Source organism: Python bivittatus, unplaced genomic scaffold (assembly GCF_059951505.1).
Source record: "Python bivittatus isolate LINGU-HERP-01145 unplaced genomic scaffold, Pbiv_v1 ctg000840_np1212, whole genome shotgun sequence".
NCBI lineage: Eukaryota > Metazoa > Chordata > Lepidosauria > Squamata > Pythonidae > Python > Python bivittatus.
The window spans coordinates 20,019,936-20,035,561 of NW_028277113.1; the positions used below are offsets into that span (position 1 = coordinate 20,019,936).

At 38.2% G+C, this 15,626-nt stretch overlaps 1 protein-coding gene across 7 annotated transcripts in view; it reads left to right on the forward strand.

Annotated features, from left to right (window-relative positions):
- Positions 1–15,626, forward strand: part of LOC112540344 (uncharacterized) — a 542,784-nt gene that overhangs the window by 336,028 nt on the left and 191,130 nt on the right. For 2 of the 7 annotated variants that reach the window (XR_015793932.1, XR_015793933.1), the window contains exon 4: positions 13,633–13,760. The gene's annotated coding sequence lies outside the window, so the exon portion shown is untranslated. Of the gene's footprint in view, positions 1–9,975; positions 10,690–13,632; positions 13,761–15,626 lie in introns of those variants that run through there. The other 5 variants (XR_015793976.1, XR_015793958.1, XR_015793965.1 and 2 more) reach the window with 5 other exon arrangements.

A 15,626-nucleotide genomic window follows, 5' to 3' on the forward strand; every position in this document is an offset into this window, starting at 1 on the left:
GGAAGCTTTCTATAAAGGGCCTTCTCCTGGCCTTCCAAAAAGGTGTAAAAACATGGTTATGCCAGATGGCCTGGGTGCCTGATGGGGGCTTGCATTGCTGGAACTGGCTGGTAGGATGATTGGTACTGCTCCCCCCATCATTTTGGCTTTTACAGAATTGTTACTTGTGATTTTAATTGGGGGATATTTATATTTTTATTGTTTTTATTGTCTTGGTTTTTAATTGTAAGCCACCCAGAGTCACCCTCTGGGGGAGATGGGTAGCAGATCAATTTAATAATAGATAAATAAAAAATAAAAATAATTGCATTAGACAAAGCAAATTGCTCAAATATTTCTGCAGAGGCAGCTTTCTTCAAAATACGACAGCAGGTTCTGCTCTGCCATTATGTAACTTTCATTTATTTGCCTATGTATTCATCTTATTGGTTGGTTAGTTTCTATACCACTTCTCATATGATCACATCTTGAAGTGGCTTACAACAAAACATTTGAAATACGATGATAAAATCAATGATTTAAAAATACATGAGAACAACTTCATTAGAACAAAAACAAGGGAGAAAGGACATAAAAAGGAAAAGAAAACAGAATGCAGTTGTCCAACATCCATACAGAAAACAAGAGAGACCTTCAATAAGCAAAAGATACAATAGAAAGTGCACCTTCCTTTGTCTTTCTCCTGTAAGAGATCAGGGCGACTGGGGACAACTCTATCCTAAAACTAGACCTGAACTCAGTCTGAAAAGAGACAAGCAAAACATCTGCAGCTGTAGAAGTACCACCTTCTCAAGCACTTGTAACTGGGTAGGAATTGCCATAAACCTCTGGGTTTTTTCAGGCTGGAGACATCTCTCTATCATTTCAGAATGCCTTCAGCAATCTCTTGATCCACCCAGTCAATACCCTTCAGCTCTATTAAGCAATGATGGCTAGAGCAGGTGGTATTCTGGAAGGTGGTCTAGAAGATTGTTCATTGTTCATCTACAACAATGTTTTTCAAACTTGGCAACTTTAAGATGTGTGGACTTCAACTCCCAGAATTCCTTAGCCAGCATGCTTGCTGGGGAATTCTGGGAGTTCAAGTCCACACATCTTAAAGTTGCCAAGTTTGAAAAACAGTGATCTAGAAGAAGTGCATTGGCTTCATTACTTTGTCATTTGAAAAAGTAAAAAAGAAAGCTTTGCAGAAATAATTCAGGGAATTTTACTTTATGGAAAGCATGGTCATGCTAAACTATTCTCATGCTCGATAGATAAGAATAAATCAATGCCTGGAAAACTTTAGGAGAGAAATGTTAAAACTTTCTTTGTTAGCAGTTGTGTATTTTGGCCACTGTCGGTTTACTAGACCTCTATGATTGTAAAGCACTGGTTTTCATTTTCACATTTACTTACGCTGTTAAATTGAATTTCTTTTCCTATGGATCAAAACACATGTAATACAAATTGATGAAATTACTTTGAAGAAATTAAGACTTTTAAGTTTCAGAGGGAATTGAAGATAGACAGAGGAAACACATACATGCTAATGTTTTAAAAATGTACATTATTGATCCAGTTGCAGGATGCCATTATTTGGTGTTAACATTTCCAGTCATTAAAAGTCAATCAATGAAGTGGTGGTCAAATATACAGTATTTTAAAGAAGTGAAAAAAGCTCTTATAATAGCATTTGGCTGGAAAGAATGAAAACTCTTTATTGACTTCAGGGAGTGTAAATATGAACAGTATTCCCTTCCCACACAATAAAGTTGTCATTTGGCTTTGGAATGACAACAGTTTGTTATAGTTAGTCTCCCTACCTTGTTTTAATTGTTTTAAAATGGATCAAATAGATAGTGTGCATTTTTCCCACCATTGGTAGAATGGATGAATATAACTCAGGTTGTACTCCTGAGCAAAGGCAACAGTTTATAACATGAGGAATAAGCTGAGGACAGTTATAAACTGAGGAACAACCATGGCTAGAAATCTGAATTAAGAGATTAATTTTAGCTCAAGGGTTTCCAAAGGGCTTAAGGTGGCTAACCAATTTAACCAATTAACCAAGACACAGTCCTAAAGATAAAAGCCCCTAGTACTAATATTAAAATCAAGCAGTGCTGAGCAATTGCTCGAGAATGACTAATTAAAGGCACTAGGGTCAGATGTTGAATAAGGAGCTTTATTGTCTGGAGATTAAAACTCTGCCAGGTAAGTTAACATTAAAAAGAAATTCTCTCCTGGAAGCTGTGTTTGCTGATGCAAACCTTTTTGCTGGAAACTGATCTCATCTCTGCTGCCAAAGTCTGTCTCAGCCAACTCTGTTAACCCTCTTCAATTACATATATAATCCTTATGCCAGTGTTCCTCAACTTCAGGAACTTTAAGATGTGTGGACTTCAGCTCCCAGAATTCCCCAGCCAGAATGGGAAAGCTGGGAGTTGAAGTCCACACATCTTCAACTTGCCAAAGTTGAGAAACACTGCCTTATACAATACAGCAGCCTATCCCAGCAGTGTGTTTTTCAGTGCTTCTGATGGGATTAACTCTTGAAAAATGTCTACAGATAAAAATTGCACTGAAATCCAAGTTCTGCAGGAGCATGAAGGACTTAGACTTTTAGAACACAACCTGATCATTTCTGAAAGGAAATACAGTTTGCCACTCTGACAATATGCAGGATTTCCAGTAGCTGAACAGATATGGCTGCTTATCAGAAGCCATGACTATTTTCAAAGAAATCCACTTATCCTCACCACCACCATTATTAGAAGAGTCTCAAATCTCAAGATTTACAGTTTTCATTGGGGGGGGGGGAGGGAAGGAATAAACCTTTAGCTCTTGTAGAAGCTGAGATATAAAGTAAAATGTATAGACACTAATCTGCTCATTTTGTAAAAAGCCCTGTGTTGTATTTTTCAGAATTTTAGCTAATAAATGTGGTTGAGTCCTAGTGATGACTGACATACACACTGTTCAGAAAAGGAGTCCATTCTTTAAAAGAACCCTTCCCATGTGGGAAGTGATTACTGTTAAGAAAAAAAATAAGAAATCCAGGCTTTGGGTATAGTTCTATTGGGACAAAGCACGTTTGCTCTAACTCCTTGCCCTTCTCAAAAACACCAAACCGCTCGAAGAAAAGGCAGGCATCCGTAAGCTAACTTTAAATTCAGATTTCATCTTTAGAGATTTGTGATGCTTCTGAGTTTCTAAACATTTTTTTAAATTAGAATTTGTCCCTCCAATGCTTACCAAAAAAAGTATATGTTGCAAAATTTGAATGACGATTAAAGAAGTGTGCATTATGCCAGACTTATTGCTTATGCCCAGTTGCAGGGCAGGGAGTGGGGAGAGTCATGATCCAAGGCAACCCTACAGAGTAAACTAGTGTTTTAATTCTATCTCTTGGTTATTCTCTTTTTTTTTAGAGAACTTTCCTGGGCCATGTGTGAATTTGACTGTTGTAGCAATACAATTTATGAATAGCTGGAGAAAGGGCTATAGGCTGTAGCAAATGATATTTTTGAATATCTATGATCTTTAGGAGCTACTTGTGTAAATTCGTCAAAAGTAATTGACAAGTTTTGCACCGTATGCGTTGACACCTCATTTAAGTTTCAGTCGGGATGAGTATTTGTATTTCCTAGTCAATAAAAACAGGAGACAGATAACGTGATGTTGTTTTTAAAAATTTAAATTGCATAGGAACAAGACAAGACAATTTTTGAGATATGGACACCTGAGTGTATAAATTGGCCAATTTTGAGATGTGGGCAAGGCTGGTTTTATGGCTCTTGAATAATATGCTGAGCCAAATTGGGCTTACTGCAGTGATTTATTTCTTTGGGAGGTTCCTAATGTGAAGTGTACGCTGTGCTTTACTGCATTTTTTATCAGAGTGCTTATGGTAACATTCTTCATGCCAGCAATACTGAATTCAAGCAGTTTTACAACACTGAGATATACTTAAAATACACATGATTTTAGACTGTAATCATTGCTTCATCAACTCAAGGCTGGCCAAGGTCCAAAAGGGAATCTAGTATAAGTATGGTTCTGTGACTGCATTAGTTTTGCCACAACATTTCAGAGAATTTTCAGAGATTCTAGTTAAGCCCAGAAGTATCTCAAATGGATTCTGCAGTTCTCACAACAGAAGTGTATGTTCTTTTCTCAGTCCAGGAATTGGTTACAGCTGGAATGTGCAACTCTTTAGGAGTGAAGGCCCATATCTGGCCTTTAAGTGGGGTCCTGATGCACTCCAAGAAGTATGCAGGAAAAAAAAAAATGAAAAAGTTAGAATGAAAATTAGATCTGATTTAGTATAGTTTCAGTTTCATTTAATCAAAATTAAAGTCAATAAATTAACATAGCATTTTTAATCCCCATGTATTTAATTATCAGTTTTCTTCCTAGGAAGCAGGATTGGAACAGATAAACAGGCACACAAAGAGACAACTTTTGATTTATTATATAAAACTAGAAACCATTACAAAAGAATTCCAGTGACTGCTTTACCTCAAGTGTGGGTTCTACTTTTGCTGCAATCAGTATTCAAATTATTGTATCTTTTTCTCCCATCTGCTCTAAGTAATTTGTTCTCATTTGGGCAGGAACAACAGTTTTGGTCTGTTCCTTGTTTTGGTAATGGCCAGATCTGGTGTCAGGCTGTTTGTTTTTTGACTGTGTGAGAACTAGTCACACTAATCATTTTCAAATGTCATATTAAAATCTGTGCCTCGGTGACAACTTTTGCAGCAGCTTTGGGGTGGTGGCGGGGGCTGATGTTACAATGCTTAACACTGGTGTCCCATCAGCATATATGAAAATATAGGGATTTTTTGGAACTGGGGTATCCTGCCATCATGAGAAACAGGGTTGTGTTTGTGTGTACCAGAGGATTTCAGGAAGAAGAAAGGACAGATGAGCAGATGTAAAAGATGGTTATTTGCATAAAATCATGTTTGGAAATGACTATGAGACAAGAATATGGAAAATCAGATAGGGCTTCTAAAGATATACGTCTTCAGGAACTAGGGCCCCAAACTTTTCAATCTAGTTTTGTGTAAGTAGACAGACCCAGCCATTTGAAATAAAAATTTGGACTGCAGCAATATATTTCAGAAGCTTTTAAAGAGGAGTATGCTTTTCAGAATATGCTGAGATATAAATCAGCTAGAACATACTTCTAGGAAAAGGAGATCTTGTCTAAGAAAATCTTGACTTGTCAAGAATGCATTTTTCTGTCAGATGTATTATACCGCAGTGATGAATGTGAAATGGAAATACATAATGGTATGAGAAACCCTGCATGCTGCAAATGCATCTAGAATAGACCTCATGATTTATTTGCATTAATGCATGTTAAAATGCTAAAAAAAGATCTAACGTTAAATCTTAAATGCAGTCCAATCAAAATCAGAACACTATAAACTAGGGTACTCTCAAACCAATTTAATTAATTGTCATAGACACAGAAAGACCTACTAGGAATAATACAAGCTGAAAAGTCTCAGCTAGCCCTCAGGCTGAAGTATGGTTAATTTGCTGAAAGGTGGATTGTGGAATATATTTTCCTTGCTTTGACAATACATCTTCATGTAGCCCAGCTGAGGATTTTAAAAAACAATTGAGGCTTTTGGACAGGTCTGTATTTTATTCACTGACTTGATATGCAAGAGAATTACGGGGGGGGGGGGGGGAATCTCAGACATTATCCTATTTTGCAATGTTAATTTAGAAGATTAAAGCTGGGCGTGGGTAGGTAAGAATGGAGAAGACAGTATACTAGAATGTGAGTACTGAGTCTCCTTGTGACATCTCAATATTATTCCTCTAACTTAAACCCTTTTTGGCCTATCAAGTCCTGTAGATGTTCTTGGTACTCCCAAAGATTATAATTTAGATTATGTCAGACTCCTCATCCTAAACTAGGTTGGCATGCTGGTGATACTCATAGCTGTGAACAATGGAAAATGGAGTGGACGTTCATGGTGGAAGATAAGCTAACGTGATAAATTATGGGATTGATTATAGAAGTGATGATAAAGGGCTTTGATCTAGTTTTTTGCAGAACCAAGTTATAAAGAATAGTGGAAACACTAGGAAATCAACTCCACAGGAAGACTAAAACTATTTTATTGAGATTGGCTAAAATAACAGAATCTTCCAAGTCTGATTGTGCTGCACCTCCTCCTTTTTCTAGTTCAGTGAATTAGGGAGGTGTCTGCCTGAGCTGCTTCCAAACTGTTATTTTATAGTTCTGAACTTTAAAAAATGTACCAATAGAAGAGAATATATGTAGCTCAGGGTTGAACTGTGGAGTCCTTAAAAATATTTTTTTAAATGTTTCAGCCTCTTTTGCCCAGGTTCCTGCATATCTCCATCAAATTACTCTCCATTTCTTACTCTCTACAAGTAGCCAGACTGCAGTGCAATTCTGTTATCTCTGTTACTGTAGTTCCTCCTAGATAGAGCACAGACACAATGTAAAGAGTGGAACTCATTGGGAAAATAATGATAAATCTGTATTTGATTAAGAAGAAAAACTGGCAGTTTGCATGCCATGTGATTGTAAGCAAATTCTGCCATTATTATCTTCTTAACTCTGTTTCTTTGGTAAGACTATTTCAGTGCCTGCTATGCATCTGTGAGGTACATAAAGTGTGATTTGGTCCACATGCATTACCAAACCATGTTTGGCATCACAGGTACAAGACCCATGTTCTTCCATGATATGGACAGGAGATCCCTGGAGATGATCGTGGCTGAGCCTCTTAATCTATGTTCAACGTAGGATAACTAAAGGAATAATAGAGTATGCTTTTGAGTAAGAAGAGTGTGCTTTTCCAGTAGGGCTGGCTCTACTGTTAGGCAGAATGAGGCACTTGCCTCAGGTCACAGATGCTGAGGATGTTCCTCTGCTTCCAAGAGGAAGGACACAATTTCCATGTTACAGAAATTATTTTGGGTTGCCTAAATTAGTTTCAGTAAAATGGATTCAATATAACAATGTAAGAAGATTTACAACATCAGTGCTGTAAGAAAGATTTAACTGTCAGTCTAATTGGCATTTATATATAGAATGGTGAACTGGCATTCTCTTGGTCTTTCCCTCAAGCAACAACATGCCTTGGGCTGGCCCTGGCCTTTAGCTGACCTGCATATGACACACAAGTATCTCCTCAAACTCTAGATTAATTAAGCAATTCATCTCTCCTTCTCCCTCTCCCTCTCTCATATTTTAGATTGCCTTGACATCATGAAGCAAACAGGTCCTACTGGATGTTGTGAGGTTCAGTAGAGTAAAAGAGCCGATGGAGAACCTACAGTTGCAGTGTTGTCTTAGCCATTCCGAAATGGACTGAATTATGTCAGCTGTTAGCTGCAGACGCAAGGACAGTGCCCGTGCCTGTAGAAGCGTGCCCAAACCAAATGCCTGAACCTGCCTAAGGGCCTGAGAGAATCTGTGACTTCAGTTGTCACTGGGCTAGTGTCAGTCGTATCTAAAGATGTCCTTAGGGTGGCCTGGAGAAAGGCACTGCACAAACAATATGGGGGATTTGGGTTCATTTGCAGAAGAAGAAGGGATATAGCAGGTAAATGTGAAGTACAGGAATAAGTTCAAAGAGCGATTATGAAAGGCAGCTGACGGTTTCATCAGAAGCTAAGATTACAAAACAGCGAATACAAACGATTGTGCTTATCCCCAAATGTAAAATCATTGCTAAGTGTTTTTGCTAGGAAGGTAAATAAGTGAGGGATCATAACTTGTCAGAGGCATTACTCTGCTAGGCTCCAAACAGAGCAGGGATTTTGCCAATTTAAACTATTTTCAGACTTCTATCAAGAAGGTTTTAGCCTGGCAGTTCTGAGAGTTTCAGCACATGAATATATTTGTTGGATGAAGATTTGCTGACTGATGCAACCTCATCAAGAGGTTGATTCCTCTTTTTCTTTTTCTTTTTTTGGCTTTATTAAAACAAACCGTATTTCTAGCAGCGTCATAATGGTACATAACATTTCAATGTTTTATGAGTGGATTTGAATGAGCAATTAACTGTATAAACACCAGACCAGATATAAAATGAAAATCAAAAAATGGCGGGGTGATCCTGGAAATATGTATCCCAGACAAAACAAGTCACAAAAGTTTGCCCAGATAGTTTAAGAAGTCTTCTTCTTAACAATCTGTTGCTGAAAAGCAAATGTAGATTTATCTTCCAAATGACTTTATTTCTGCTGATGGTGGGGAGTGGGGGCGGGTTGCTGGTAGGTTCACAGATATTTGCTTTCTAGGTATCTACTTGCTAGCTATTTATATGTACAAGTAATTTTATGTAAATTAGCACGAGTAGTCTGTTTACATCTTTAAAGCCAAATACATATGCAAATTAATGAATAAAACTGAAAACTCAAAATTAGGATATAACCTTGGTGCCTCTGAACCAATAGCTTTTATAAGCAATGCCTAATTAGTGAATATTTTGCAGAGTATTTTTATGTATTTTTAGACTAGCTGATGAAAACAGGAAATGCCTCCCCCCCAAAGGTTCTTTTATATTTCCATTCTGTCTCACTACCACCCACTCCCATGAACAACCCAAAATATAGGAGACTGAAAAAAAAAAAAAAGCAAAACAACAGTCTTTTCTTTTCTTTTTTTTGCCAGCTAGTCATGTATAAGACTCAAGGCTGTACAACAAAAAGACCAGCACAAAAAAGAAAAAAACCAAAAAGCCAAATTCTACCAGTTAGGAGAATCCCTACATCTTCTTGATCACAAGACCTTCCTGGACTCATCTTCCATTATCTGTTCCTCTCCAGTGCCTTACTGTGGGAAGTCCCTGTTAAACATTGCAGGGCCTGGACTGAATGGAAGACAAGAATGAGCCTGTTTCACGTCTTGCCCCATTCGTGTGCAGACCTAAGTGGCACCATGCCAGTGGCCAACCCACAACCAGGGTATCTTAGGTATATAAGATCCTGCTCTGTGAAATAGCTTTGTGCATTCTTCATTTCTTCTATTGTCACCCCTTTGTCAATGTTCATGGAGTATGAATGCATTTGGATTGATGTCTGTATGGACATTCACCTAGAAATCTTATACCCATACTTTGTCACTGGAAATAAAAGAGGAAGAGGAAATATGCTCCTGCATGGATAATCTTGGGTGGGCAGGTTGAAACTATCATTAGTGACTGGATTTCTGAGTGAATGGGGTATTGTGAATATAGTGAAACCTTATTTTAATGGATTAATTGTGGGGACGGGTCTACGTTAGTCCCAAATGTCCATTAAATATGAGAGGACATCATCTTGGCGATTTGTATCATTTGCGTAATGGTGTCATTACGCACATGATGTAATTGAGGGCGTTATGCAAATGAGCTTAAGTGGCACAGAGAATAGTTCATTGCATCAAGATCTACAAAATCAAGGTTTCACTGCCTTGCCAAAGACACATTGCATAGCCAGTGTCTTCTGGTTTAAAGTAAATGGCAGTGTGTATAGATCTGTGCCTAAGAACAGATAACTTTTCAAGCTCACATATGTAGTTTCTGATTTGTGGCACATTCATATAAAAAGCGGACCTACCACAAGTACAGACCCATCATGCCATTTTCATTTGGGCTGAGCACTGCTATGCAGAGTGCAGAAAAGGACTAATAAATAGCAAGCCCCCCCAAAAATTACAGGCATAAGATAAGAAAAAGAAGACAAACTTAGCTAACACTGGCTTACAGCAGTACCATTCACTACATCTCTCCATGTCTTTCTAATCTTGCAAAACATCCTTGCTTCCATCCCGTCCACACGCCACTTCATACAATGCCTGCACTTATGACCTTCATAAACAATCTATTCTTAGATACAGATTCCACCTCCCACCCCCCATTTCTATGTCCAAATAAAGAGTATGGCATAGCAGGAGTTACAGCCAGGGGGTCTGTGCGAAGTTTCAAAGGGGTGATTCAGTTCAACAAAGCTTCAGTTGAATCGCTCAGCTGAAGCATAGTCATGAATCGAAGCAGGAACCTGCTTCAAAGCAACAAATCAATTGGAGATACAATGGTTTTTCTGCTGATTCTTACAGACATTATCCAATATTGCAGCTTCAGTTCCAAGGATGGAGAGTGACTGAGATATTAACTTGAGCAACTAGCCAATGAGATTTATTAGATTAAATTCTCTGCCTATCAGAGCTTTTTGGGGGTGGCAAGGCTAATATTACCTTGGGGTTCCTTCTCTTTCTCAACTCTCAACTTTTTAAATCAACCATGAACCCTAATAGTACAGTTGAGAACGTGTACTTCTGATTGTGATCTGAAATCTTCTCTGATAAGGTTGCCCATTCCCCTTGCTGATCTATAGCTCCTGTGCCTTTCTTTAAAAAAAAATACTTCTTGTTTGGATGATTGTAGAAAAAAGCATGCACCCTTTTAAAGCTTCAAATGATTAAAAACAAATTATGCCCACCCTAACCCAATCAGCAATTTTTCCTGTAAAAAGGGAATGGAGAACTGAAGGAGGGAGGGAAGGCTAGAAGTAAGGCTAGTCTCTGATTTTCAGAGATTTGAGCAGTGAAGACAACAGGAAACGCCAAATCGCTGGATGACTTCTGCATAGTGTGGCAATAGAAATTATACCCAGCTCAGTGGCTAAGTGTAGAGACTGCAGTGAACTAAGACCAAGAAAAGAAATGTAAGTGCTTTTATTCTGAAATAATTTCAAGATGTTGTTTGCATATTCATTAAAACAATGAGCTTCCATCACTTTGCTTTAAAATGCCTCCCCCCCCCTTTCCTTTTTTTCCCCCTAATGAAGATGGGTTTAGTTTGAGATGACATTACCAAGCCCTATAATCATGACTGGTGAATAGCAAAGTGGGTAGATAGAGAATCTGTAAATGGGGTAAATGCCATGAGTTTTCTTTGCCCAGGGCTGGTCTTTTGAATGTCTCGGCATCTCTTTAATAATAAATCTCTAATTTTGGAAAGATGAATGGTGAAAAATGAACAGGGTCTGGTAAAATTTCAGCAAACAGAGTGGGGCTGAGCTAAAGAAGCTTAATATTTTCTTTTGGAGAAAGTGTTTTGGTAGGAGAGCATAGAAGCAAAGCATTTATTCTTCCTTTTATATGAACCCCAATACGAAGGAAGGAAGGAAGGAAGGAAGGAAGGAAGGAAGGAAGGAAGGAAGGAAGGAAGGAAGGAAGGAAGGAGGGAGGGAGGGAGGGAGGGAGGGAAGGAAGGAAGGAAGGAAGGAAGGAAGGAAGGAAGGAAGGAAGGAAGGAAGGAAGGAAGGAAGGAAGGAAGGAGGGAAGGAGGGAAGGAAGGAGGGAAGGAGGGAAGGAGGGAAGGATTTCTTAGATTCATTTAGTTTGGCCCTTCATAATCAAAATAGCTTTCTTTTCCTGGCTGTGGTTATTACTGCTTCTTCATCCTTCAGCTCACCTGTGCCAAAGTATCCTGAAATACAGACTAGTCCTGGGGATTGTTGTTTCCATTTAGAGGCTCATATTCAAGTATCTTCCAACTAAACTGATATAACAGATATTCCACCAATGTTGTCTGCAGGGTGTGTGTGTGTGTATAGTCAAGATGGCAGGCACGACAGTGTGATTAAAGTTCCACCTGTTTTTTATGTGTCCTGCAATGTACTTAAAAATGGGTGGAGCTTCAATCATCACGGCTGCCATCTTGACTTTTGGACCATACCCTGTGGCCATACTTCTGTGCTCCAGGTAGTCTAGCTGAGGGTCAGGGAGCCAAAATCACTTCCCTCTTAATTTTCCTGTTCTTTCAGTTTGAACTGCAGTTAAACTTTCTATGTGCCCATGCGGTTATTTAAGCTCTTGACATTTGTGTTTGATTGTATAATACTAGTGGTGCTATAGATCTGTTCCCTTGGAATACAGAAAGTACACTTTCCATGGAGTGCAGCTGGGGATGGGAATTAAATCTGTTTTGTGTATAATAATGGAAGGGGTGAGCTATTTAATCTCGCCACTGAACTGCCTTTACTGGTATCCATCACCTTCCTTCCTTATAGGGTTGTGGCAAAGTGATAACCCTGCCCAGAGTTCCCCCATTGGGGGGAGATGGGCAGGGGAGAAATTTAATAAATAATAAAATAAAATAAAATAAAATAACTGATATGGCCTTCTGCAGCAGCAGGGTTTGGATGATATGTGAGTCTTGGTGATTTTGATTCAGCTAGGGAAACTCCAAACCGCCTTTTCTAAGCAATTCCTGGTTAACATCCTAGTAACAGTATGTAGTGATTTACATTTATTTCATTCAGGTATGTCTCTCCCTCTTTCCCTCAGTGCCTTTGTATTCCTTCCAATTGATGACCAGTTCCATCCATGATGACACTCTCCCTGTACATTATTGCTTCAAACAGTTTTATATCTAGACATGTTAAGCTCACCACATGAGGAGATGTGCTGAACTTGAATTGATGCTTCTGAAGTAAAATAAGCTATCCATTTACTTAAGACATGTTTTATACAGTATTTACTAAGATACAGTATATTTTATATATGGTTTATAGAAATCTGAAAACATTATCAGTCACATTTTGATCCATAGTGACTTAAGACTAACAACCTGTCAGTGAAAGAGTACCCATTTTAAGAAGCTACAATTCTATTGCAAATGACATTTATGGGACTGTCCTTATTTTGACTTTAAAACCATAAATAGTTTAGCACAAGATTATTGAGGAACTGATCATCCCCATATAGATCTAGTTTTGTTTTGAAATAATTTTTGGAGAGCCTAATGTCTTAAGTCATGGAGAAAATCTACCTGTGTGGTTGCTAGGAGTTGAAAATGACTTGATGGCACATAATCAATCAATCAATCAATCAATCAATCAATCAATCAATCAATCAATCTCTTAAGAGTTTTAAGTCTGGCAGAAATTAATAGGGACTTCTCAGTGGTGGCCACTGGGTGGCACAAATGGTGTTAATATTAATTTTTTCCAGAGAAGTAATAAGGACTATGGGATTGAGATTAATAGCTGCAACACCACAATACACATTTGCCATTCACCTTCAATGAACGATCAGCAAACTTGTGAATGATAATATATGTAACAGGGATTCAAATTTGTATATTCAATATGATATTATATTCATATTTCATATGAGGAAGAATCACGACCAATTAAAATTCTCCTTCAGGTAGCTGTGTGTGATACTTTCTCTGGCTCAGAAGATACATTCTGCACTCGATTGGCTCAGTGAATATTTAACTGACTTTCATATAATGATATTAATTCCTTTATCCAAGTCTTGGACATGACTATGCAAAAGTTCCCCTAAAGTCTGATTTAAATTAGGGAATGTTCAGTCTCTGTCTTTAAGTGCAGACGAAATTATGACAAATGTTCAGTGTATAGGAGTCCACAGCAATCCAAAATGACATCAAGATGATGACCCATTTATTTATTTATTTATATTTCAAATTTGTCACCGCCCATCTCACTGTGGGGTGACTCTGGACGTCACCATGGCAGCGTCATTGTAAATGATGCAATTAGGTACTCACTTTATGGCATCTGATGTAAAACTTAAATGGCCCTGTTTGTGTTCATGTTGTCATTTGTCTCGCACCCTCCCTTTGTCTCCTATAGATGGCTGTGAAGACATGTGCATGCACAGGGAGATGGGACATCCGTATGAGGAACCTAACATGGGTAAACTGAGAATCTTTAACTCTTTGCTCACAGCCTGGCATTATTGTTGTTTTACAATCAAAATGGTAAGTGTGTTGGGTTGAATCCAAACAGTTAACCCCCCAGCTTCCATACTGTATCAGCTTCCTTTTCCTGCAAGTTAAATATGTGCCCCCCCCCCAACATAAGAAGCACAAACAAAAATTAGCCCTTTTAATGTAGAAATAAGGTTTGGCACAGCAGTCCTGGAACAGATGAAATCTTGGGGAAAGCCTACAGTTGCTGTGCACAGTTATTCAAACTTTGCTGGCCTAGAGTGAGATAGATTATGGGATGGCATTAAGTAGGAACTCATAAGTTCATCAACCAACTCATTTATGGCCTTGACAATATGGTACTCGAACTTTTTTTTTTTAATCCTGTAGATCCTTTTTCTTTTGGAAATCATTCTCTTCAGTCATTCAAGATTAGACATATAATATAATTACTGTGTGTTTGCTTAAAGCAGCCTTTGCCAAACTGGTGCCCTCAAATTGTTTAGACTAAAGTAGAGTGTCTATAGGGGAGTGAAGGTGGTGGCCAAAACGATATGATTGAACTGAATGATTGAAGTCCCACCCCTTTTTAAAGTGTAACACATGCAAAGAAGGGGTGGGGCTTTGATCATGTGGTCATGGCTGCTATCTTGACTTTTTTGAGCCTGTCTTGGATGCCCCTGGACTATAGGATCCAAAAACCATTCTGGATGGGAATTTAAGGCCTGTATACATCTCAAGGACATAGGGTGGGAAGACTGCTGTAAAACACGACTATGTAGCTTTGGTTTTCTGCTGAGAGTCATTTAATATTGACTGGGGTTGGGATGTGGCAATAAACTTAATTGCTGATCAGTTGCATTTCATCACATAGTCTGTGATTACGATTACAGTTCAAACTACCTCCTGTCTGTTGTAAACTTGGTGGGGAGGGGCTGCAATGATGCTGCTAATAAAACACAAGCATCACAAACAGAATAAAAGGAGGAAGAAGCTTTGAGCCACTAGAACATAATAATGTTTAAAGAGAAAGGAAAAACAATAACCCTAAAATGCATTATTTCACAAATCTTGTCCTGGAAATCTTAGTGGTTGAAAGGATAAGATAAATGTAAGCCAAAAAAAAAAAAAAGATATTATAACCTGGAATGTGAAAACCCATGTCTATTTGTTCTCCAAATCTGGTTTTAATATAGGAGTGAAAAAGCCAAGATCAGTATAATCTCCTTGTTTTGCTGATTTTGCTTTTATATTTTAAGACACAGGGAGGAGGGACCCATTTGGATGGCAAAACATGTGTTTATTGTTAAATTTGTTAATTATACACACACCCAACTCTTTCATTTTATTTGTTGAGGCATTTTTGCATGCCAGTTAAAGCTATTTTGCCAGCAATTGATGGCAGTACAGTTTAAAACAAAAAATTTTTTTTTGGTCTCATCCAGAGTGTTAATCCACAAACAAACTTCTCAGGAAGCTAATTAAATGCCATTATCTTTTTTAAAAGAGAGGAAGATATTATAATGTATTGTATAGCTTGCATACAGGAATTTTGTGTGCTTATTTCCACTCCTCCCCATTCTTTCAAAGCTGTCTCCAACAAGCCTTGCTTAATCAATGTTCATCAAAAGCAGCATTTTGTTTCTAACCATGGCTGGCCAGCTGTCTTTAAAAGCCCTCAAGTAACACATGAAAATTGTGATCTTCTTACTTGCTCCAAGAATTTGATAGTGAGATACCCTGGCTTAACACCCTCAATGTGTCGTCCTCCAGATGTTTTTGATTACAACATCCAGCAGCCCCAGCCAGCATGCCCAGAGGTCATATATCAGAATTGTAGCCTAAAAGATCTGGAGGGTAATGGATTATATTTTTGTCATTTTGTTAAGTCTAAGAGAGTGATCACTGCTCCATATG